General features: G+C 40.9%; 1 protein-coding gene across 5 annotated transcripts in view; it reads left to right on the top strand.

Moving 5' to 3' along the window:
* Positions 1–944: 944 nt before the first annotated feature.
* The window catches only part of SPIN1 (spindlin 1), a 54,716-nt gene continuing 33,196 nt past the window's right edge, over positions 945–22,464 (top strand). Inside the window, exon 1 of one of the 5 annotated variants that reach the window (XM_030466946.1) lies at positions 945–1,033. The gene's annotated coding sequence lies outside the window, so the exon portion shown is untranslated. Of the gene's footprint in view, positions 1,034–1,217; positions 1,545–1,869; positions 2,041–2,458; positions 2,810–22,464 lie in introns of those variants that run through there. The other 4 variants (XM_030466945.1, XM_030466947.1, XM_030466948.1 and 1 more) reach the window with 4 other exon arrangements.

The raw sequence follows: 22,464 nt of genomic DNA, 5'->3' as shown, positions 1-22,464 counted from the left end.
AGCACTGTATCAATGTCTACAGATAGTTTTTACTTTATTCTCTCCTACGATTGTGGTCTTAAGCAGAGCTTCCTCTGAAAAGTTCTGATCCGCATTACTAAATTTACTCACGTTATTTTCATTAACTAAAAAAGCTTTTCCATGACAGTTAATCTTCTTCCTGCTTCTCCTCTAGGTTTCTGCAGATTTAGCACTGCTGGCTCTGAAGATGACATCTATCTGTGGGGCAGTGATTGCTGCACAACAGTTCTAAATACTTGCAGGTTTTCCATAAGCTTCCCTCTCAGCCATTGTCTCTCAGCCCACTGGAAGCCAAAATCTGGGAGTACCCAGTTCAACAGGACTACGAAGAGAGCACGTAATCAGTGCTTTTGTTAAGATAAAATTTTTTTCAGTGATCCCCAACCCCCTTTTCTGCTTCGCTTTTCCACAGGGGACAAGAACACAAGAATTTACAGGAATCCTTTTAGGTTTCAAAGGAACTGCTCCCTCATCTCAGTGTCCGCCTCTCTCCCTTGCGACAGTAAGACAGGTTTAGTGCAAAGTGCGATCTTTTGCTTTTCTTTCGATTACCACGATCGAGAGCCTCCTACTTACATATCGGGTGAAATGCTAGATGGCTTTGAGAGCCTGTACGCTACTTGGCTTCTCTGTAGAAATACGACCACCCCCACTGTCTCAGATCACTTTAACAGTACCCGCGGGTCGGAAGAGGACCGGGGACAACACTGAAACCCACTGGGAAACGCACACCACCCACCATGGCGCCGGACCCCGAGTCCCGCCCGGGGAGGAGGCGCCGGTGGTGCGCGGCCCCGCCGCTGCGGCCCGCCCGTGAGGCGGCGCTGGGCGCGTTGCGGAGCGTGAGCGGGCGGGGCGGCGCGAGAGCCGCCCGCCGCCCCAGGGCCAGGTAGGCCGTGTTCCCAAGCAGCACGGCACTCGTCCGTTCGTCCGTTCGCTCGCTCGCTCGCTCCCTCGCTCGTCTGTCCGCCCGCCAGAAGGCTCCGGAGCGGCGCGCGGGACGGCCCTTAGGGTGAGTAGCAGCCCGGTGGCGGCGGCATCAGGGGAACCGCAAGCGTCAGCTGCCGGCGGCGGCTGTGACGGCGCAGGCGCCCTAGAATCGGCGTCGGCGGGCGGGGCGGGGGAGTGCGTCCTCCTCTCCTGTCGCAGTTCGGGAGGCGCAGTGCGCCCGCGCGCTGGCGGAGGGGGCCGGGCGGAAGAGGAGGGCGGGGCCGGGCCCCGTGTTTTGAACGGCTTGATGCGGTGGCTCATTATTTGGCAGGAAGGTGAGGAGGCCTCTATCCTGGCGGCGGAGCTCGCGTAGGGAGAGGGGGATCCAAATGTGGCAGAGGCGAGCAGGAGGCAGTGGCGGCGGAGGGGGGCAAACGAGACAAGGGGAGCGGCCGTTCCCGCCGCTGCTGCGGAGGAGCTGAGTGGCCCGGCGAAGCAGGGGGCTGCGGCAGCGGCTGCAGCGCTGGCCCCCTCGGGCCGGCCGGCCGCTCGCCCGCCTGCCTGGCACCCCCGGGCCCCTGTCCCGCCGGCAGGTGAGCAAGTAGCGGAGGCGAGGGGGGGGAGGGGAAGAGCGCAGCGCGTTGCGCCGCCCTTGGCCTGGCCCGGCCCAATACCGGGCAGAGCCAGAGGGAGTCGCTGTGGGGGGAGTCGGGTCCGGAGCCGCCGCTCCCAGCCCAGCCTTTCCCCCTCCCCCGGGGCTGACATTATGTATCCACTCGCGGCGTGTCTGGCCTGCGCCACCCCCTCCACCCTGGTGTAGCGTCCCTGTCGTCCCGCCCCTGCCTCCTGCCTGAGTGGCTTGCCGGGAAGCCACGGGAGGCGAGCTGCAGCGGAGCCTGCAGTGCTTCGGCTGCCTGGCAACCCCCACACTTCTGGGATCTGGGGGCTCCCGCCCTCCCCTGGCACGGGGGATCCCTGTCGGCATCCACCCTCTATCCTGACAGAGGGGAGGGGTCGGAGTCCCCCCCTTCTCTCCCCACTGCGGAGCTATTGTATGTGCGCTGGGGCCCGCTGAGGGGCCGCCGGCAAGTAAGCCCTCCCCCCATCGATAGTACACGCCGGGAAAGGCGGAGGTGTGGTGGTGGTGGTGGGGAAGCGTGTGCCTCGGCCCTCCTTCCCCAGCCGCTGGACAGCGGGACGAGGGAAGGCGTCAGTGTGGTGGCGGCGGGGCCGGTGGCGCGGGGATTGCGGGGGCCGCTGCCCGGTCCGGCAGACGCAGGGTCTCGGGCAGCGCTGCCGCGGCGTGAGGCAGTCCGCGCGCGCGTGTGTGTGCGCGCGCCTGTGTGCGGTCTCCGCTCGGGCTGCGCCGGGATCCTTTGTCTGTTGCTGCCGCCGCTTTCCCCTCCCTCCTCCCCTCCCTCCGTCCATCCCTTCCTCCCTCTGTCTCTTCCTTTCTTCCTTCCTTCATCCCTCCCTTCCTTCCCTCTCTCCGTGCCTGCCTCTTCTCCCTCCTCGTCTTTCTCCCTCCCTCCGTTCCCCGCTCTCCCAGACTCCAAGCGCTGCTGCAGCTGCAGGTTTGTAAATACTGGACCAACACACACACACACACAACATGGCTGACGCTCGCCCTGCTCCTTCACCAGGGTCTCCGCCATCTCCCTCTGTCTCCGTTGCTTAGCCTCTCCTCCGTTTAGGCTTTTGTTTCTTCAACCTCTTCCGTCATTTCCCATCCAAAAAAACCCAAAACCAAACCAAAACCCAAAACCAAACCAAACAAAAAAAACCCCAAAGCAACAACAAAAAAAGAGAGGAAAAAACAGTTCACCATTCTTATTGCGCGCATGGCGGGATTTGAAGGGTAAGGATCCTCGCTTTGGAAGCTTTCTCCTTTCGTTTTGCTGTTTAAAACAAAATGAAACCTAAAATCAGAGGGGATTTGGGAAACCTGGCAAGGCCTGGGGCGAGGGAGGCAGGGAGGCAAGGAGGGGGGAACTGGGTAAGCCCCGCTGAGAAAAGCTTGATTGGAATGTGCGGATCTTTTTTTGGGTGGGGGGAGGCTGATGCACCAGAGTGTTAGCAGAGATTGAATACTGAATTACACTTGCAGAATGATCTAGGGCCGTTTCTTTAATTTTAGGACTTAGTTCGGTATAAAGTATAAATTCAGCACAGTCACATTAAAAAAATCTGAAACCATGTCAGAATAGGCATTGTGTAGGTGAAAACCGTAGTACAGGCTTTTTGGATTTCTTTGTATTCCCTGTACCTCCTTGTCAGGATCTTAAACTGCTCGCACATCATGAGATAAAAAACTGGAATTAACACTTGTCAGGTCTTTGTGTTGCTAGCTTTCTGTCACAGATTGATTTGCCCTTATGATGACAATAGCACAAATGGAAGCATTTCCTTTTTGCTGAAAATAAAAGCTGCTCAGATTTGGTTTTTGTAAAAAAGGCTTGGCATCAGAACTCGTGAGCTCCCAAAGTGAAACAAGGGAGTGTGCTTCTGACCTCCTAACGCAAGACGAATGTTTGCTTCAGTACCCCCCCGCCTCAGTTATTCAGAGCACCCTCTTCTGGCTTCGATGAATATGGCTTATTTTGTTGCATGCTTATGACGTAAAACAAAAAAAGCATTTTATGGTAGTTTGTTGGGCATATCTACAGTGATCTGTCCAGTGGAATAGATTTATATATAGGTTGTAACTTTGAATGAATTCAGAAGGTGCAAAGATGCAATGCTTTGTGCTGCTTTTTAGAAGTGTTACTATATCTCATACTAAATGTTTCCTTTTTCAAGGATTATATGGAAAGACACAGTCTTTATTTAGTCGTATTCATATGGATTGCTGTAGCTGCTGTTACTATATGAACACTGCCCTGAAGTAACAAATGTTCTCCCTGTCGTCTTTGTCTGCTTTGCTGTGGAAGCTTCTAGTGGAGAAACACTCACATAGCAAAAATCATCCAGCTTTAACTGAGAGAGTTCTAGCACTGAAGCATAGTATTTATTTCTGAGGATCACATATTAATACCTTTTTCTGCTACTTTCCCCATCTCTTTTAACAAGTGTTGATTAACCAGAGATGAGGAGAAAATAATTATAATAATGAGCTTACAATAAGGTAAATTTCGAAGGGAGTCATCCCGAGTTATAAGATCATTTTGGAATGTGTATCTACGTCATGCCTCCTGAACCAGCTGTACCACTTCTAGATGGAAGAGTTCAAGCAACTACTGGTAGATTCCTGTAGCAGTCAGTTACCTTATTTTTGGTTTTGTTTTTGTTTTTTTTCATTCAGCAGTCTGAAGGCAAGATTGGTAAGGTTTCTGGAACAGTTTTTACCAGTTGTAGCTAATTAGTCATTCATTATGATAGCCAACAAATTTTTAAATTACAGCCCTCTTACTGAAAGTGTGAAACAGCTATGAAATATGAGGGTTCTCTTCCCTCAGAACAGGCCTTTGGATGCTTAGCTGATCCTTTGGCTAAGTGCAAATTAAAATAAACGGGTCATCTATAACAGATCTGTTTAAATAATGAATCACTTAGGAAGAGTCATGTTTCTTAATTCTATGTTGCAATTTAGTTGCTGGAAGTGAATTTTTCTATGTAAATACATCTTTCTATCATCCGCTTCCTGAAATTTCTTGTTTATAGCATCTAGTTTATTGTACCTTCTTGCAATTTTGCTTCTTTCTATGACATTTACAAGGTATTCCTTTCTTTTTCAGTTATGTTTATTACTTGGTCAAAAATCAGTATTGTGATTCTTAGTATTCCATTAGAAGCTGATCTAGTTGAAGGATTTGCCACTTTTTGTGGCTTTGGTACCACTAAGTGGTACCTCCATATTTTTTGTCATTGTGGATGCTGCTAGACTGTTTAACCAAATTAAAAAAAAACAAACAAACAGGTACTAGTAAAATTTTCTTTTCTGGAACTGTTCACTTTCTCACAATGGGAGGTGAGACTGAGAAAGAAGACTGCAAAAAATGCATTCTTGGTGCTCAGGTCACTCCCAGATGTTAGGAATTGAGTAATTTTTTTTTTATAAGAACTTATCAATCTTTAATCAAGTCACTAATGATTCAGTGTAATTTTAAACACTTTAGTAATTACTAAGTAAAATTCAAAGTACCAATAGTAGTAAATACTTACAGTTGAATTTGTACTTTGATACTTTTTGTATATGTTTTTGATCTGAGTAGTATTCTTCCATTTGACTTCTTACCCTGTCTTCTGCTATCTGTTGCCAAGCTGCACTCTTTGACATGTTCAGATCTGTAAACATCTAGCTGATGCAATAGCTGTTTCAATGTTTCTTATAATGTAATGGATTATTTGCTTAATGCTTGATGAATTAATGATTTTCAGTAAGATTCAATTTTTTTGTTGAAAAAGACTTTTCTAAATTTAGCCTGTTGCTGTAAACTTGTCATTCTTTCATTTTGGTTTTCCTTGCCTCCTTTCCTTCCATTCCCCAGGTATTAGAAAGATCAGACTTAACTCCATGGTGTGGTGACTGACCACTCTTCCTTTCCCCTGTTAGCAGTTCTTGACCCTGTGGTGTGCACCAACAGGATGCACACTGGCCTGTGCACCATAAAAACATGTAAACATCACTGACTCAAACTGCAAGCATGCATCACAGAGGGTGTCTGACTCCAAAAGAGGAAATCAAGTGCTCTTGGTGAAAAAGCAGTCGGCCTTTATAGTTTGACTTTGGATCACAATTGGAAGTAATTGTGCATAGGTAAAGCAGCCTTTCTCTATAAAAGGTGATTTTAGGGCATAGGTAGTTGTGGCTCTCATTACTGCAGTGATACTCTCCTGATCAGAGATGCTTGGCTTTATGACATTGCCAGTTGCCATAATGGCAATCTTGAGTGTTTTCTGTATTGTTATAATTCTTTCTACTGTTAGGTTTTTATATATCCTTATGCAGGAATATCTAAATAAAATTAGATCTAACGTAGCCATTATTAATGACTATCTGTCTAGATGCTAATAAACCTATATATGTATTGGTAATGGTAATGTTACACTGGTTTAATTCTCATCCTGCTGGATCCCAGTGGGTACTTTGGTCTTGTGTCCCATTTTCAACCATTATTCTGTGGCCATGGCTTTGGTATCATGTATACCCACTGAAAACACTTGAGCAGGACTAGGGTGGCCACATCTGGCTATCACACCAAGGTTATAATTGCTCTGCTGGAAGATAACCCAGCCTTTGCAGCCTGAACCTTTACCAATGAATAACCCCTTAGGGTAGACAGGTTAGGACAGATGATATGGCTTAAGAATATGTTTTGTAGATGACAATGCAATAATATGGTTTAAAAAACATCTTTTGAAAGCTGTTCACTTAAGGTGAAGCAAGAGAGGTAATAATTATTACAGGAAGTTATTTCCTTTTTTATGGTTAGATAGCTTATTTCTCATACCAGGTATTGAGAGTATTTTTGGTTTTCACATTTTCCTTCTCTTACTATTGGGTGGTTTTATGATTGGAAGGTCAATATTGATATTTCTTGGAACTGGTCAAGAAATGAGTACTTTCTGTGTATCAAGATTCACCCCCTTTGCTATCCAGATAATGCATAAGTGTCAGCATGCCATGTGACTTTAAGGAATACAGAATATGACCTTCCTTGTATAAATATGCACTGCTTCATCTATATGTCTGGGACATGAGTGAGTGTTGTGTTTCTTGAAACAGTAAAGTTATCTGATTTTTATTACCTGTGAACAGTTGATTTTGGACACAAACCAGGCTCATCACTTACATTTCAAACAGTGGTGAAATAATTGAGTTCCCACTTAACTGCAAGCACCATATGTTGAAAGCAGCTAACTTTCTGTTGTAAACTAAATTCACTGATGGCATGTGGAATTCAGGAGGTAAATTGATTTGCCTCTTAGGTTGTTGAGGAATGGTTCTACAAATCCAGAAAAACTTTGTTTCTTTCCTGTAATGTATGTTGTAGAACTGCCTTAAAATATGCTGCGTAAGGTCATGTTTGACTTGCTTATTTAAAACCTTTATTGAAAAAGGTTCCACAAAATGCTGAAGTATATAGAAATTGTTGTCATTACCTGTAGTTACTGCTGGCCTTAACTGTTACCTAACTGTCCTCTAAATCTTTACCATTACTGCAAGAAGTTATAGAGGTATCTTCTGGTTTTTTTGTTTTGGTTTGGGTTTTTTTGAGATCTGTTTGCAGAGTAAGCTACTAACAAGTGTACAGTAAGCTCTTTCAAGTAGGTTTTTATACTCTTTAAGAATACTATGAAGTGTGCAAAGCCCAAAGTACTGATTAGCTCTTTTTTTGTGGTGTTTTGTTTCCATCGTTATTTGTCATATTTTCAAAATACTATTGTTGAATGTACAGTACTCAAGGTCTGCACCCAGAAGTACTAGTGGGAGTAGATACTTATTGCAAAAGCAGTTCTGTGGATTTCACTGATTTAGTAAATACTTCCAACACAATCATTGCTGAACTTATATGGCGGTTTCAACAAACTGTATTTTAGTTATTCCTTTGTTTTGTGTTTTTCATTAGCTCACCAGTTCTCACATTGCTGACTTACAGTTGCTATGCACAGGTCTTTGAAGTTCTTGCAGTCTTTGAAGTTTCACTTCACCACAGGCCTAGCTGAATCCAAGTCCTGTTCTGACTGTGTTGTAGCTTGTAGTGCCCTTCTGTGAGTGCCAGCTACCTCAGCTGAAGGGCCCTGAGTCCAGTGCCTTTCTTGAGTGATTGGTGGTGTGTGGAACCTAACTGTTCTGAATGCAGGTTTCCAGAGTTGTTGCTTTTTAGTGTGAGGTTGCTGGGGAGCCTGCCTGGTGAAGTCCTGCAAGTTTGGAAGTGATTTAGAATAAAAGTGCTTCTGTAAAATGTTTTGCTTTCTCTAAGGTCACTGGAGGGTCTTCCATCCTTCTGTTTTCAGAGAGTCTTACTAATTGTTAAGAGGTAGTCTTGAATCCTGAGATCCCAGTATTGGCAAAGTGATAGGAACTTCCTGGAGTAGCCTATTAAGAAACATTCCATCTGAATGTGTACCTAAGAGCCTGTTTTGGGTTTGTTTTTCTTTTTTCTCTAGGTGGTGTTTTGTTTTCTCTCCTAGATCCTTGTTAGAGCAGAGCAATTAATAAATACAGTGAACTTGAATCTTGCTTAAGATTACTATGTCTACTAGGTGACAAAGTGTAACATTACCTGACAATTTAATGTCCACCACTGATCCTGCTTCTTAGAGTAATACTACTGTACTCTGATGTGGCCAGATAAAATTAAAGAGTAATAACCTTGATATTTTTCTAGTAATATTTTTTACATATGCTGAACTATAGGGTCTAGCTGGTTTGTGCCATCATGCAGAGGTCTGTGAGATGTCACTTGCGTAAACTTTAATCGGACTTTCTTTCAGAACCTTTTTTTTTTCCTTTCTTTTCCTCTGAACTTGTATTAATCCAGTTAAGATGTAAAAATGAACTTTGCTAGGTCATAATCTCTTACCCTAAGTGAGCAAGAACTAAAAGATTATAGAGGTCAGACTCCTGGTATTTATTAAGGTAGACCAGTTTCTTTTATTGCCAAACTATTTTTCCTAATTTAGTATTTATGTTATGGTTTTAACCCAACATGCAGATAAATACTACACACGTTCTCTTCACTCTCTCCTACTCATACCACTCACACACTCTCTCCTACTATCTGGGGAATGGGGGAAGAGACTTGGGAAGATAGAGTTGGAGAGCCTTGTGGATTGAATTACAAAATCTAGTAATTGAAAAAAAAGCCATTGTCTTAATGGTGAAAGATGACACAAATTCATTAATGGTTGTTTTGCCATCAGTGGAACTGCAGTTTTGTGAGATGCTTGGTTGAAATTCATGCTTTGACTAGAGTGTATTTTAAAAATAGCTTAACAGTAAAAGCTGCCTTTCAGGGAAATTTGACTGTTTAATGCATTTAGGGTTAAGGAGAAGGCAGGTGTTTGATACACCTGGAAACCACAGGCTGTTGGATACTTATGATTGGTGTCATGTTGGTTGGGGAAGGAAGCATTCATAGTTGCTGTTCTTGTCCATCTCTCTCTCAGCTGCTGGAGGAAAAGGCTTTTCCAGGACTGAATAAGGATAAAAACATCTTTTAGTCCCTAGACAGCTGAAGGGCACCTTGGATGAATCATACATCACCTTTTTCTGCATCTCATGTTTTGTCAGTAAAAGCATAGTTATTGTTAGGTGCAGAGACAGAAAGGGCAAGTGGCCTTTTAAGTCTCCTGACTATTGAGGTTGAAGGGGATATTCTGTCCTCAGTTGCACCTGTGTGTATCCTGTGCTTTATATGGAAAAAGATGAGATAAATTTGTTAAATCACAGGGGACGTGTGTCTCTAATAATAGTGGATGAAAATTATATTTTTAAGTGGTAATATCTTGCTGTGACTTCGGAGAGGAAACAGGTGAAAAAGCCATTGCAGTAAAAATAGTTCAAGGCTAGATGCTTGAAGAATTAAATTTATCTGGATTTTTTTTGTTTTGTTTTGCCCATATGTATGAAATTAATTGAAGGAGGAAAAGTGGGGGATGAGGCTTTGCTGTGAATAAACATCCTAGTTTTCTGTCACACTTAGGCTTTCTATGAGACTTTGGGTGATGGTGACACAAGGTTAAATATGAAGTTGAAATCAGCATAAAAGGCAGCAGTGTAGTTGTCTGTTCTTGGGCATGGTCTGTTTATCTGTAGGGCAGGTTTTTATAAAGCTTAACCTGCTTTTATGGGGAACAACATCCTGCCTTGACATCCTGTTTTCTTTGGAAGATAGATCACCTTTTCACTCTTTGAATTTCTTTTCATCTTCTCTGCTCCTTCATTGCATAGACTCAACCTTGTTTCAAGTACTATAATACAATTTAGTCCTCTACAAATACGTATCTGCATTTCCAAAAGGAATGGGTATATTTGTGGAATGCTTACTACCAATACCTAACTGGTATTGGTGGTATTATTACTATTAATCACTATTTAAGTCTATTAATGTAGCAACTATTGCTGATTATCATTTATTATTAAGTATTTTAAATATTCTTATCAAACAGCAAGGACATACAATTAAATGTTAGTTAATCAAGTTCAGGTCAGATACAGTTTTCTGGAGAGAAAATTAGATTATGAAGCTAGAAAGTCTACCTTCAACCATTGCTTCTACTGAAAGTTTTCACTCTGATGTCCTACCTTGACTATTCTCATCTCATAAATTTGTGCTGTGTGCATAATTTCAGAGCAGGGTATTTGATAAGAACGTATTATCAAAGTCTAAGAAAGGAAATGGTCTGTGTTTATATTGAAGAGTGACCCAGGTTAATACCTCAGATTCATTAAACACTGTTATGATTGTAGTTGCCATGGTGTTCATTATGGAAGAAGTTTAGGCACGCCTGTCTCAAATTCATGGATAAATGGACTCATAGCACAGCTTACCGTAGTTCTGGCTGTTTACATATCCAATGTGTGTAACTTGGCTCTTTTGAGTATTTTGTGGCCTCCTTTTGGTTTGGTTTGTTTTTTGTTTGTTTTAAATTCTGAATTACTACTTAGATGTCAATATCCTTTTTGGTTACTAAGATTGAGGCATATAACAGTTACATATTGACTTTCTAATCAGTGTTGTCAGTAGTAGTTTTCCTAATATGAACTTCAAATCAAAGTGTTTTGTCTGCTTTTAAGACTGATAGGAAGCACAAGTTGTCTAATTACTTGGCTTACTTCCCCTTCACACTGATTTTGGTTCCTTCTGTCACTCTCCACAAATTGGTGGCCTGCCACTGCTCATCTTGAAGACTAGCAGTGATTGTGTCATGACTGAATCATACAACTGCAGGAATTGGATATAAAACTTTTAAGAATCAATGATTTTTGAAGCACGAACTGTCATCTCTGAACACAGGAGACAATCTACTTTGGACCTTCATTAATAAAGTTGTAGAATCCTGCTACATTAGAGAGAAGAAAGAGGTTAAAAGTATGTCAGTAAAGTATTTGCTCTTGCAAAACTGTCTGTGTGATCACAGAATGTATGTCCAAGAATTAATGTCTTACAGTCAGTAGACTATGGATGAGCTAAAAAGCTTGAAAGTGGTCTGTCAAGTGGCAAATTAATTTATTTTTTTTCCCATCCAGTTTAAAATATGATACAAAACTTACACCTTCCAACACGGAGGGAAAGCATGTAGCAGCATTGCTGGCCTGGATTGTGGAGAACTGACTATTATGCACTTAGTGACACTTCAAAAAAAATCATCCTGCTTCCTGAAGAGTTTGTTTTGCCATGATTTATTAAACTAGCGGACTTAGCTAAGTGCAGTAACTTAACCACTCCATTACCTTCTAATATCAGTGTTAGTTATGGTTGCCCTGGGCTTGCTCTTCCAGGTAGTTGCGTTGTTTCTTTTACTTGAAACAATGTTACTCAGGCTTACAAAATAGCAATTAAAGGTAGGTTAAAATAGAGGCTGCTGACTTAAGTGTCTGCTGTGAAGAGAGGCATAAGCAGGGAGCAGAGCAATGCCTTTTTCAAATAGACATTTCCTTCTCTGTTTTCCAGAGACTCTTGTTTTTTAACTAGTAGCAAACCAAACTAAGTAAGCTTGCTTGCCAAGAAAGTATTATTATTATAATTTATTACATTATATTAACTTAATTTACAATAAATTACTTCTTAATTTATATTAATGAATACAATAGTTTATTACAGTTAATTATTTAGGTCAATTCCATCTGTAAAATCATGAGTTAAGATAAAAATACTTGCATTATAGTATGCAATACCTGCATATTAAGTGAACTTAAAAGTTCACTTAATTGACTATAATATGGTAGCAAGCTTATACATTGTAAAGTAATAAGATGCTGCTGTTGTATCCTGGGCAGAGTTATTTTTGTGCTTGTTTTTTTCAATTCAGGATAGGGAAGGTAGCTACCTATAAATAAGGAGACACTCTGAATTGCTTCATGTTTGCAGTGATGCAAAAGTGTGAGACTCAAGATAATTGCACCAGCCTGTGATCACTCTTTCTTGGTGTCCGTGCATGTTCGTGCCCTGTCTAAGGTGATTTGCAGTGAATTGAACAATTAGGAGATACAGTTTACTTTTGGATAAAGGGATGATGAGAACATTCTCCTGGCTTTGCATAAACACTAAGTCTCTTTTTCATATTTTTTATAAAAGCTTTATCTTGTAAGAATTATTTAATTGTGGAAGGCCGTGCATTTACTAAATAATCAACGAGTAAGTTGAAACATAGACAAGGTTTAGATTAAGTAGTTTTGCATGTTCTGTAAGAGGAATTATGCGAATGCTTTAAAATGTCATTGTGCTTCAGAGGCCTGGTATGGTGTAAAGAAAAAGGGAGAATTGTAGGAATGTGGTAAAAAGAAATTAAATCATATTTTATTATTACAAAGTGATAAATTTTACCATTGTCTTTAAGGCTTTTTGGCTTACCCATGCTGCTTGAGGCAAGTGCAAGCCAGAGCTCTGAAACAGCTTTTAATGTTCTTCATGCATGTGTCTATTTTTCTAATACCAAACATGTGCATAATATTGCAGTTATTTATCCTTTAGGACAAGTTATTTTTTCAAAATTAGTTTTCCTGTGCCAAAGAATGCCTGAAAAGCTTGTGTATATATGAATGTTTCACTTGCTTTTCTCTGCTGTTTCAAAGGAAATAGACTATAAACTTTTCTTTTATTATTTAAAAACTTATAAGTGAATTAATTTAGAACTTAAAATTTTGTTTTGACAAGCACATTCTATTTATTTTTATTAAGCTAATGTAAGCTCACTTAGCACTTCTGTTATTTCATCTTTAGCTTCATTCCTGTTTAGTAGAACACCCAGTTGTCCTGGTGTGAGCCAGGAGAAAGCCAGTTTTATTCCTAGTAATTTTACTTTGTTAAGTCTTTTCTAACTACAGGCTGAAATTAACAGCATGTTTTTCAGACAGTGTTGGTTTCTGGGACTGATAATGCTTAATGTTTATAGTTATTTCATGGAGAACAGTAAGCAGAACCACAGAACTGCTTGGTTCTGCTAAACTTCTTGTTCCAGAAAGAAAAGGGAGGAAAATCATCTGCAGCCCTCCTGAGGGTATAAGTTGACCAGACAGGTGACCAGAATTGATGAAACTAAGTGTGCGTTATACATTATAAAGCTGAGGAATCACTAGAGTCAGCCTTTGGTGTGACTGCTGTCCTGGGAGGACTCTGTTCATGTACCTTTGATACCAGTCTGTGTGTTCTTGAATCCAGCTCCCATCTGATCAGGACCCCAGTCCAGGACTTTTCCAGGTCCTGCTGTGCAGCTCCAGTGGTGATTTGATGGTTAATAGTGGGCATGAGTGCCATATTGGTTCTGTATAGATTTGTACATATTTCATTATGTTCTTTTTCATTATAATTGTTTCATGAAAGCTATGTAGTTTAGTTTCCAACCTGCAAGTCTCTCTCCCTTTATCTCTTAAGGGGGTGGGAGAAGAATTAATAAAGAGCATCTATCAGTTGCTTAGTTGCCAGCGCAGCATTAAATTTTGACACACAGTCTGTATGGTTTTGGTGCCCCATTTCAGATCACGTGTTTTGGATTCTTGAGTTCAGTGTTTTTTATGTATTATTTGGACGACTGGGAAAAAAGTCTCAAGTATATGGCAAAATCATAGAATCATAGAATCGACTGGGTTGGAAGGGACCTCAGAGATCATCAAGTCCAACCCTTGATCCACTACCGCTGCAGTTACCAGACCATGGCACTGAATGCCACATCCAGTCTCTTTTTAAATATCTCCAGGGATGGAGAATCCACTACTTCCTTGGGCAGCCCATTCCAATGCCTGACCACCCTTTCAGTAAAGAAGTGTCACCTTAGCCAAGTAACACTGAATCTGGTAATGACTGAAAAGGTAGGAGGTAGATTAAATAAGAAACTATTTCATTTAAACCAAGTCAATTTGTGCAAATGCTCAGTACATAGCTTTACTGTTGATAGCCCTAACACCAGACTAAACCTATGAGGCTTTCTAAAACACATCTTTGGAGATCTTAACTTTCTTTTGTTTTCTGCATTATTTATTAATGTATTCTTAAAGTGCTTGGCATATAGTTGTCCTTTCCCTCTGAAATCTGAAGGGAATTTCAGAAAGCTTAATCGTATTCAGTGTGAGACTAAACTTAAAAACTGTAATTAATAATTTTTTTTTATTGTCCTTGCATTCTGCATTCTTGATATGGCATGTGTATGTTATTTCTCACTCCCAAACCCTTCTACCTCAGGAATTTTAATTTGTCTTTAGTTACTTGGTTACTTTGGTTTTGTCAGTCTTTTTTCTTGCCTGGGTGTATTGATCAGTAGCTCCTTTCTCTTTCAGGGAAACCTGTATTACCACCATCCCTTGCTTCCAGTCAGCCCATGTGACTTGAGGTTTAGTATTTAAATATCAATGCTTTTTGGATCTTAATTCCACAGCTGCTGATATATGATTCCTTTAGTAGTGGGTTATAGGCCTTTCCTGGTTGTTTTTTCTGTTTTGTTTTGGTTTTTTTCAAGATCATGGAGCAGATCCTCCTGAAGGCTCTGCACAGTCATACAGATAAGGGGGTGATTGGTGACAGCCAACACAGCTTCACTAAGGGCAAGTCCTGCCTGACTGATGTGGTGGCCTTTTATGATGGGGTCAGAGCCTCAATGGACAAAGGCAGAGCAACAGAGATCATCTGCCTGGACCTGTGCAAAGCATTCAACACAACATTCTGATCTCTGAACTGGACAATACAGATTTGATGGATGGACCACTTGTAGGATAAGGAACTGGCTGGATGGTCACACACAAAGAGTCATGATTGGTGGCTCAGTGTCCAAATAGAGATGTGTGCCGAGTGGTGTTCCTCAAATGTTGGAACTCGGACCAGTGCTGTTTAACATCTGTCAGTGGAATTGAATGCAGTCTCAGCATGTTTGCTTATGACATTGAAAGTGTGGTGAAATCAACACATTGGAGGGACAGGATGCCATCCAAATGGACTTTGACAGACTTGAGAAGTGGGCTCATGCAAACTGCATGAAGTTCAACAAGGCCAAGTGCAAGGTTGTGCACCTGGGTTGAGGCAATCCCATGCACAAATACAGGTTGGGAGGAGAAAGGATTGAGAACAGCTCTGAGGAGAGGGACTTGAGGGCAGTGGTGGACGAGAAGCTTAACATGAGCTGTCAATGTGTGCTTGCAGTTCTGAAAGCCAACTCTGTCCTGGGCTGCATCAAAAGAAGCGCAGACAGCAGGTTGAGGGGGTGATTCTTCTCCTCTGCTTTGCTTTTGTGACACCTCACCTGGAGTACTGTGTCCAGTTCTGCAGTCGCCAGAATAAGAAGGACACAGAGCTCTTTGAGCATGTCCAGAGGAGAGCTTCAAAAATGATCAGAGAGCTGGAGCACCTCTTCTGTGAATATAGAATGATGAGATTGGAGTTCTTCAGCTTAGTGAAGAGGAGGCTCTGAGGTTACCTTATAGTGTCTTTCCAGTATTTCAGGGGGCCTATAAGAAAACTAGGATGTAGGGTGGGTAATGAAGAGAAATTGAAATGAAAGAGGGCAATAGACATTAGGAAGTAATTCTGTAATATGAGGGTGGTGAGACAGTGGAACAGGTCACCCATGTAAGTTGTGGCTGTCCTCTCCCTGGAAGTTGTGAAGGCCAGATTGGATGGGTTTTTGGAACTAGGTGGACTTTTAAGTTTCCTTCCAACAGGAGCCATTATTTGATTCTGTCAGATTGCCTGTCTGAAATCTGTCATTACCTCATCATTGTTTATTTGTATTTGTTGTGTTGTTTTGATTGGTTGGGGTTTTTTTTTGTTACTGATGTTTTTCTTCCATAAGGATCTGAATTAATGGCTACAGGCACTTCTGTGAGTTTTGAGAATGAAGTGGTTTTGTTAAATGGGGTATTGTGGTTAGGAGTTTAATCAGAATAGAGACTGAGTTCATCAATTAGCTAGTTTTCATCAGATGAAAACATTGCTGTCATGGTTTAACACTGGGCCGGCGATTAAACCGAATAACAGATGCTCTCTATTAATTTCTCTCTCCTCCTTGATAAAGAAAGGAGAGAGAATAAGGGAGAGAGACTTATGAGTTGGAAATTAAACTACACAACTTTAATGAAAACAGTAATGATAAATAGGAAAAATTACTAAATATATACAAATATACAGGAAAATGGAAACCACATTCCTCCACCCTCTCCCCCAGTAACTCTCACGTCACCACCGAGGCTGCAGGGCAGCCCTGGGAAAGTCCAGGCTGGACTCCTGGAGTCGGCAGCAGTTGGGAACTGGAGGCAGGAACACACAGATATGGGCTGGCACGGATCAGGACCACAGGCAGAGGAATGGATGGAATCCTTCCAGGATGCTGGGTGAAGGAAGGGAATCAGGAAATCAGGAAATCCGGAAATCTGGCTCGGCCCACGTGATGCCTCAGATTTATACTGAGTATGACGTGTATGGGATGGAATACTCTGTTTGGTCAGTTCTGGCATCTATCTTGTCCATTCCTCCCCAAAGCAGAGCTGCAGGTGGGACCTCTTTACTCCTTCTGGAGGGTAAAAGTTTTCCTCAGAGCTGAGCAGTGTCCTTGGCTCTGCATACCAGTCTCTAGCAGTAACTATAAACATCAAGTGTTATCAGTTCTAGAAGCAGACACTGTCTGAGAAACCTGCTGTTAATTTCAGCAAGTGCAACTACTTAAAGAGACTCAGCTAAAAGCAAAAGTACAAGACAGAAAATCACCTTTATCCTGGCCCAAACCAGGACAATTGCTTAATTTAAATGGAAGCTGTATGTATAAAAAATACATTATAGATAAGCAGAGAGGTTTTTGTTATAAAGGTTAGTTTCTTCAGCTGTAGAAGACTAACTTATCATGTGGTCACCTGGAGAGGTCTGGTTGGCCATCCTTAACACGTTCTAAGATTAGTTTTCATTCAAATCCAGTTAGTGATTTGAAAGATAAAATGAAAGCATGCATACAAAATCTGAGGGAAGAATTTTAGGCTGTAGCACAGTAGTGGAAGTAAATGGAAATAAAAATAAAAGGTATAGAGGAATAGTAAATAAAAACACAAGATTCGGAAAATGTGCTTCACTATAACCAATTTAACATACCATCAAGGAAACAGCTTTAAATAGATGATAATTTTGGGGACTTTTTAAGGCTTGCTTCTCTAAGGTACTATTTTATTTACACGCTGTTTTATTTTACATGAATGCACTTATCTGCCTTCAGCAGACAGGAATAGTTGGAAAAACTATAGATTATTAATGCAGACAGTTTTAGGATAAATTTTGCTTCTGTTTTGTATGACTTAATAAATTGTCTTTTATTAAGCTAATAAGAAAAGTCTGATAAAACTCATACTACTTGGGTGTTCAGTTTAGGGTGCTTTGAATTCAGTTGGTTTTTTTGTTTGGTTTTTGTTTTTTTGGTGTTTTTTTTTAGAACAGTTGTTTTTAATGATGTAGTGCTATATGGATCACATCATCTACTGTTGAGGGAAAAATTGTTGGTTTTCTACTATACTCCAATAAAGCTAGAACAATGGTTTTTTTAAGCCACATGTAGAGAATTGTGTGTTGTGATAAATAAATTTTGCTTCGAGGACCAGGATTATCATGCTGTATGAAGTGGCTGGACAGTTGGCATATTTGCGTAAGTGTTAAGGCTTGTAACAGAGGGAATAAGATCTACCAACATGTCAGTGAAGTTGTAATTTAATTGCCAGTATCCTGGGGAGTTAAAAGAGAAAGCAGAGATTTCTTTTTAACCAAATCTTATTTAAGAGACATAAGTTCAGTCTCCAAGTCAACCAATACAGAAAAGCACCCTTTATAGTGCATTTGACAGTATGATCTATTTTGTAAGGACACAGAACTTCTATGCCTAAGGCTGAATTGTAATGTATTTTCATTTTAGAAAAAATCAGTGTATAGCTAGTTGAACTAGCTACTGTGAGGAGTACTTGTGCTTCTGTAGGCTTTCTAGAAACAGCTGTATGTGTAGAGAAGCTCAAGACGGATTTTGCAATACTTAGATGCTGTTAAAAACAGCGTGAGAAGGAGATGCTGAATTGCTGGATTATTGGGCCACATGTTCAGTGCATTGCTCAAAACTGGAATATTTGGCCTGTAAAAGGGTATTGAAGTATTTTTAATAGTAGTAGTTTTGTTGTCACAGGTTGCATTGTCATGCAAAGTAGAAAAGGCATGTTAATTGTGATAAAGTATACTGCTGGAAATAAGAAAACCAAACCCGATAGCTGTTACTACAATGAAAAAGTAGTTATTTTTTGATTGTCTCTTGTGAAAAGGAAACTGCATTCCCTGTGTACATGGAAGAGGAAGAAATTTCCTGTAGATACACAACTAATAACCTGAATTACTTTGACTTTAGCAATAAAATACAACTTTTTGCTCTTTGTCTAGAAATTTTGGCTGCTACTCAGCCTGTATACCTCAGGGTTGTCCCTTGCTTAATGTATGCAACATGTTTATCTCTTGTGTGTAATAATTACGTTTTGTGTTTAGCTATAGAGGGTAAAGTTCTTTCTGGGTTTAGAGCTGTTCTGCCATAAGGTGAAGAGGTCATTTGAAATAACCAGTATAGTTCTTTCTCTTGCTGCACACAGTAGTGCATGCATGGATACACATATTTGAAATTCATTCTGACCAGTGCTTGTTTTCATTAGCTTTTTTCCCAAGTGTTTGCTCCTGAATAGTGAGGAAAGTCAACTATTTCCAGTTGCATGTTCACTCGTCAAGAGAGAAAGTCTGGTGAAGTGAGGGCTAGTAAAGTATTTGGCAAGACTTTGTTTTTTAACAATATTAAATAATTTTTGTCCATTTGCAGAATTTGGTAAGGTTACTTAGTTTAAACTGTTAAGGAAATTTTTAAAAATGCTTTCAAATCCATGCTGCCTTTTCTGTTCTAAAAGTCGTGGCTTGTAATATAAGATCAAGTACATGAGCTGTTGAGTTTTGTGTATTGTAATTGAAAACATTTTGCATTTAAAGTACTGAGACAATGGTTTGGGCAGCTTACCTGTTTTACTGCTAGAAAAATAAGAAACTGCAGTCTACTTGTTTACTTATGTACCCTGCATTTTGCTGCTGGCTGATTGACTCAAGTGGAAATTATTTATGACTTGACAACTATCAGTCAGAAGTTTTCTGTCAGATGTTGTTTGTTAATGAAGATTCAGTTCTTCACTGGAGTGAGTTATGAACTAAGAGCTGCCAATATTTTAGAAAGCTTACTCATATTTAGATTTTCATTAAGGTACCAGCTGAAGAACTGAGTTTCTGCTATAGGGTTTTCAGTAATTTGGATGGCCTAAATAATTTAATTGTAAATGAGAGACCATTAGTTGAAAGGTGGAAAGGGACCACTGGTTCTAAAACTTTGTGGAGAAACACCTATCTTCTAATAAAACGGTGGAAAGAATGTGTAGGAGCTGCTCACAATACATTGGTTTCAGAGTAGGGAATAAAAATTGTTCTCTTTTGGACTTCTGCATTTTGGACTGCTGGGATGATAATACGGTTGGGAAATGCTTCTAAAGAAGACAAGAATTTTGTGACTGGTGCTGTGAGTCTGACTGTGGTTCTATTTACTCTGGAAGCTGGTCAGGGCAAACTAAAAGAACAGAACTGAGCTGCTCCCCCTCTCCCTCCCAGGGCAAGATGAAAAGGGGAGTGAGGAGTAAGGAAGAGACTTCAAGGTTGGAGGTTAAAACTTGAGCATGTTCACTAGACAATGGAATGACTATTAAGACGTGGGATAGTAATGAAAACTGTACAAGTACATACAAAACCATATTCCAGTGGTCATTGCTATAAGTGTCCAGAAGTCCCTTGTGGCAGAACAGACTCAGTAAAAGGGGCCAGCACTCTTTGTAGCACTCTTTGTAGCAACTGATGGCGTAAGATCCTGCAGAGCATGTGGTGAGCTGAAGACTAAAGAGCACAAGCCTCTCTCTAAGAATGTCTGTCAAAAAAGCAAATGGAGGGAGGAAGGAAGGAAGGATGAATGGGAAAGGGTGGATGTTCTGCCTACTGGATTTCATAGCGTATGACAGAAAATGGGAGGGAATACTCACCCCTCTGTTATATCCCCGAGTCCCTTAGGCTTCTAAACAATACCATCTCTCTAGGTCTTTGTATTAATACTATATAATTGTCCTGTGCCCCCTCAAACCATAACAAAGCTACTTTGTGTTCAGATTGGGCTTTCTTGCAAAGGTGGCCAAGAAGACAAATAGCATCCTGACTTGTATCAGAAACAGTGTGGTCAGTGGGACTAAGGAATTGATTGTACCCCTTTAGCTGGGACTAGTGATGCTGCACCTCAAGTACTGTGAGTTCTGGGCCCCTACTACATGCAGGAAGTTGAAGCATTGGAGTGTGTACATAGGAGGGCAGCAAAGGCTCATAAAAGTTCTAGAGTACATGCCTTATGAGGAGTGTCTGAGGACAGTGGTGATGTTTGGTTGTGAGAAAAGGAGGCTGAGGGGAGACTTTATGGCTCTACAGTTTTGTGAAAGGAGGTGGATCTTGGTCTCCTTTCCAAAGTAACAAGTGATAGGGCAAAAGGAAATAGACTCAGGCTGCACTGGGGGTGGCTTAGATTGGGTATTAGGAAAAATTTCTACATTGGTAGGCTTGTCTGGCACTGAAACCAGGGATGCAGTCAAGTAATCAAGTTATTTAAAAGATGCATAGATGTGCTTAAGGATGTAGTTTCTGATGTAGTGGTGGACTTGGCAGTGCTAGGTTAACAGGTGGTCGTCAAGGTCTTGAAGGCATTTTCCAACCTGAATAACTCTATGGGTTGTGTTTGCACAACTTCAGCATCTCTTATTCTGGATGTTCTTTGTGATTCTTTAAGCTCGTTGTAGTGAAATTCTACTAAAACTTCAGTCAGAATAGCTTAATTGTCTTAATGATGATACAACTAGGAAAAATAATGTTACTTTTTTTTTTTTGCAAAAAGCAGCTGTGACCTTCTTGATTATAGAGGTGAAACTGAAGACTATTAAGCATATATACATATCTTTGATACAGACAGTATTCTGCTTTTTGGAAAAAATGCCTGCTGAACTGCTAATGAAAAGCTTGAGCTCTGAACAGATTAGCACTGAGCAGTTCTTTTTCATGTATACTTAGCAAATAATTACTGGTGTTTGGAAGCCTTGCTTTGTAAATCACCATGTATATTTTCTTTCTGTCCATCATATGAGTTAGTTAAGATTGAAAGCGTAATTCAGTAATGTCATTTTTTGTGCTGCTGCTGAAGTAGAACATGAAACTTTCTTTTCTTAGTATTCTGTGCTGTTTTATGCTTTTTTCTTTAGAGGCTTTGTTACTAACTGAAATGCAGAGTTTTTCAGAGGTGTTGGCTAAAAGTTACTTCTGATAAATAGTCCTCACTAAGAAGAGGCTTAGCTGACCTCTCTTACAATTCTTATGCATGTACTTAAATGCCATGTAGAATAAAAACTTTCAAAAAAACTTGAATGTAATTTGGAAGCCTTTTTTAACTTAGCAAGCAGTGGCTATATGCAAAAAAGTTGAATTTAACTTTGATTATTTCCAGTGTTTAGTTTCTGAATTATACTTTAATGTAATTTTTAAATAAGGTTCAAATATTTTTTTCAGGATATACTGAACTGTACAGTGCTTCTTAGCTATGTGTTTAGTTTGTGTGTTCTTTCAGATGATGCTTTTTGTTGCTTAAGTATTGCAATACATTTTATGACGAATCTCAGAATCATCATGAATTATCATAGTCTGCCCTTAGAATTTGAGTGAACATGTGTGCTACTTTGTCTTTAGCAGAAACTGTACAGTATTTCAGTCCTACTCTCAACAACAGTCACTTGAGCAAGACACCCAATCAACAAGAGAGTTACCACAAATTTCAGATTATTCCAGCTTTCTGATGGATAACATACAGTTGTATCCCTTGTTCTGGTTTGAGCCAGGATAAAGGTGATTTTCTGTCTTGTACTTTTGCTTTTAGCTGAGTCTCTTTAAGTAGTTGCACTTGCTGAAATTAACAGCAGGTTTCTCAGACAGTGTCTGCTTCTAGAACTGATAACACTTGATGTTTATAGTTACTGCTAGAGACTGGTATGCAGAGCCAAGGACACTGCTCAGCTCTGAGGAAAACTTTTACCCTCCAGAAGGAGTAAAGAGGTCCCCCCTGCAGCCTTCCTTTGGGGAGGAACGGACAAGATAGATGCCAGAGTTGACCAAACAGAGTATTCCATCCCATACACGTCATACTCAGTATAAATTTGAGGGCCAAGCCGGATTTCCTGATTTCCTGATTCCCTTCCTTCACCCGGTATCCTGGAAGGATTCTGTCCATTCCTCTGCCTGTGCTCCTGAT

Source organism: Calypte anna, chromosome Z (assembly GCF_003957555.1).
Source record: "Calypte anna isolate BGI_N300 chromosome Z, bCalAnn1_v1.p, whole genome shotgun sequence".
In the NCBI taxonomy this organism is placed as follows: Eukaryota; Metazoa; Chordata; class Aves; order Apodiformes; family Trochilidae; genus Calypte; species Calypte anna.
Note: the sequence above shows the minus strand (reverse complement) of the source record. Positions and strands in the feature narration are given on the sequence as shown.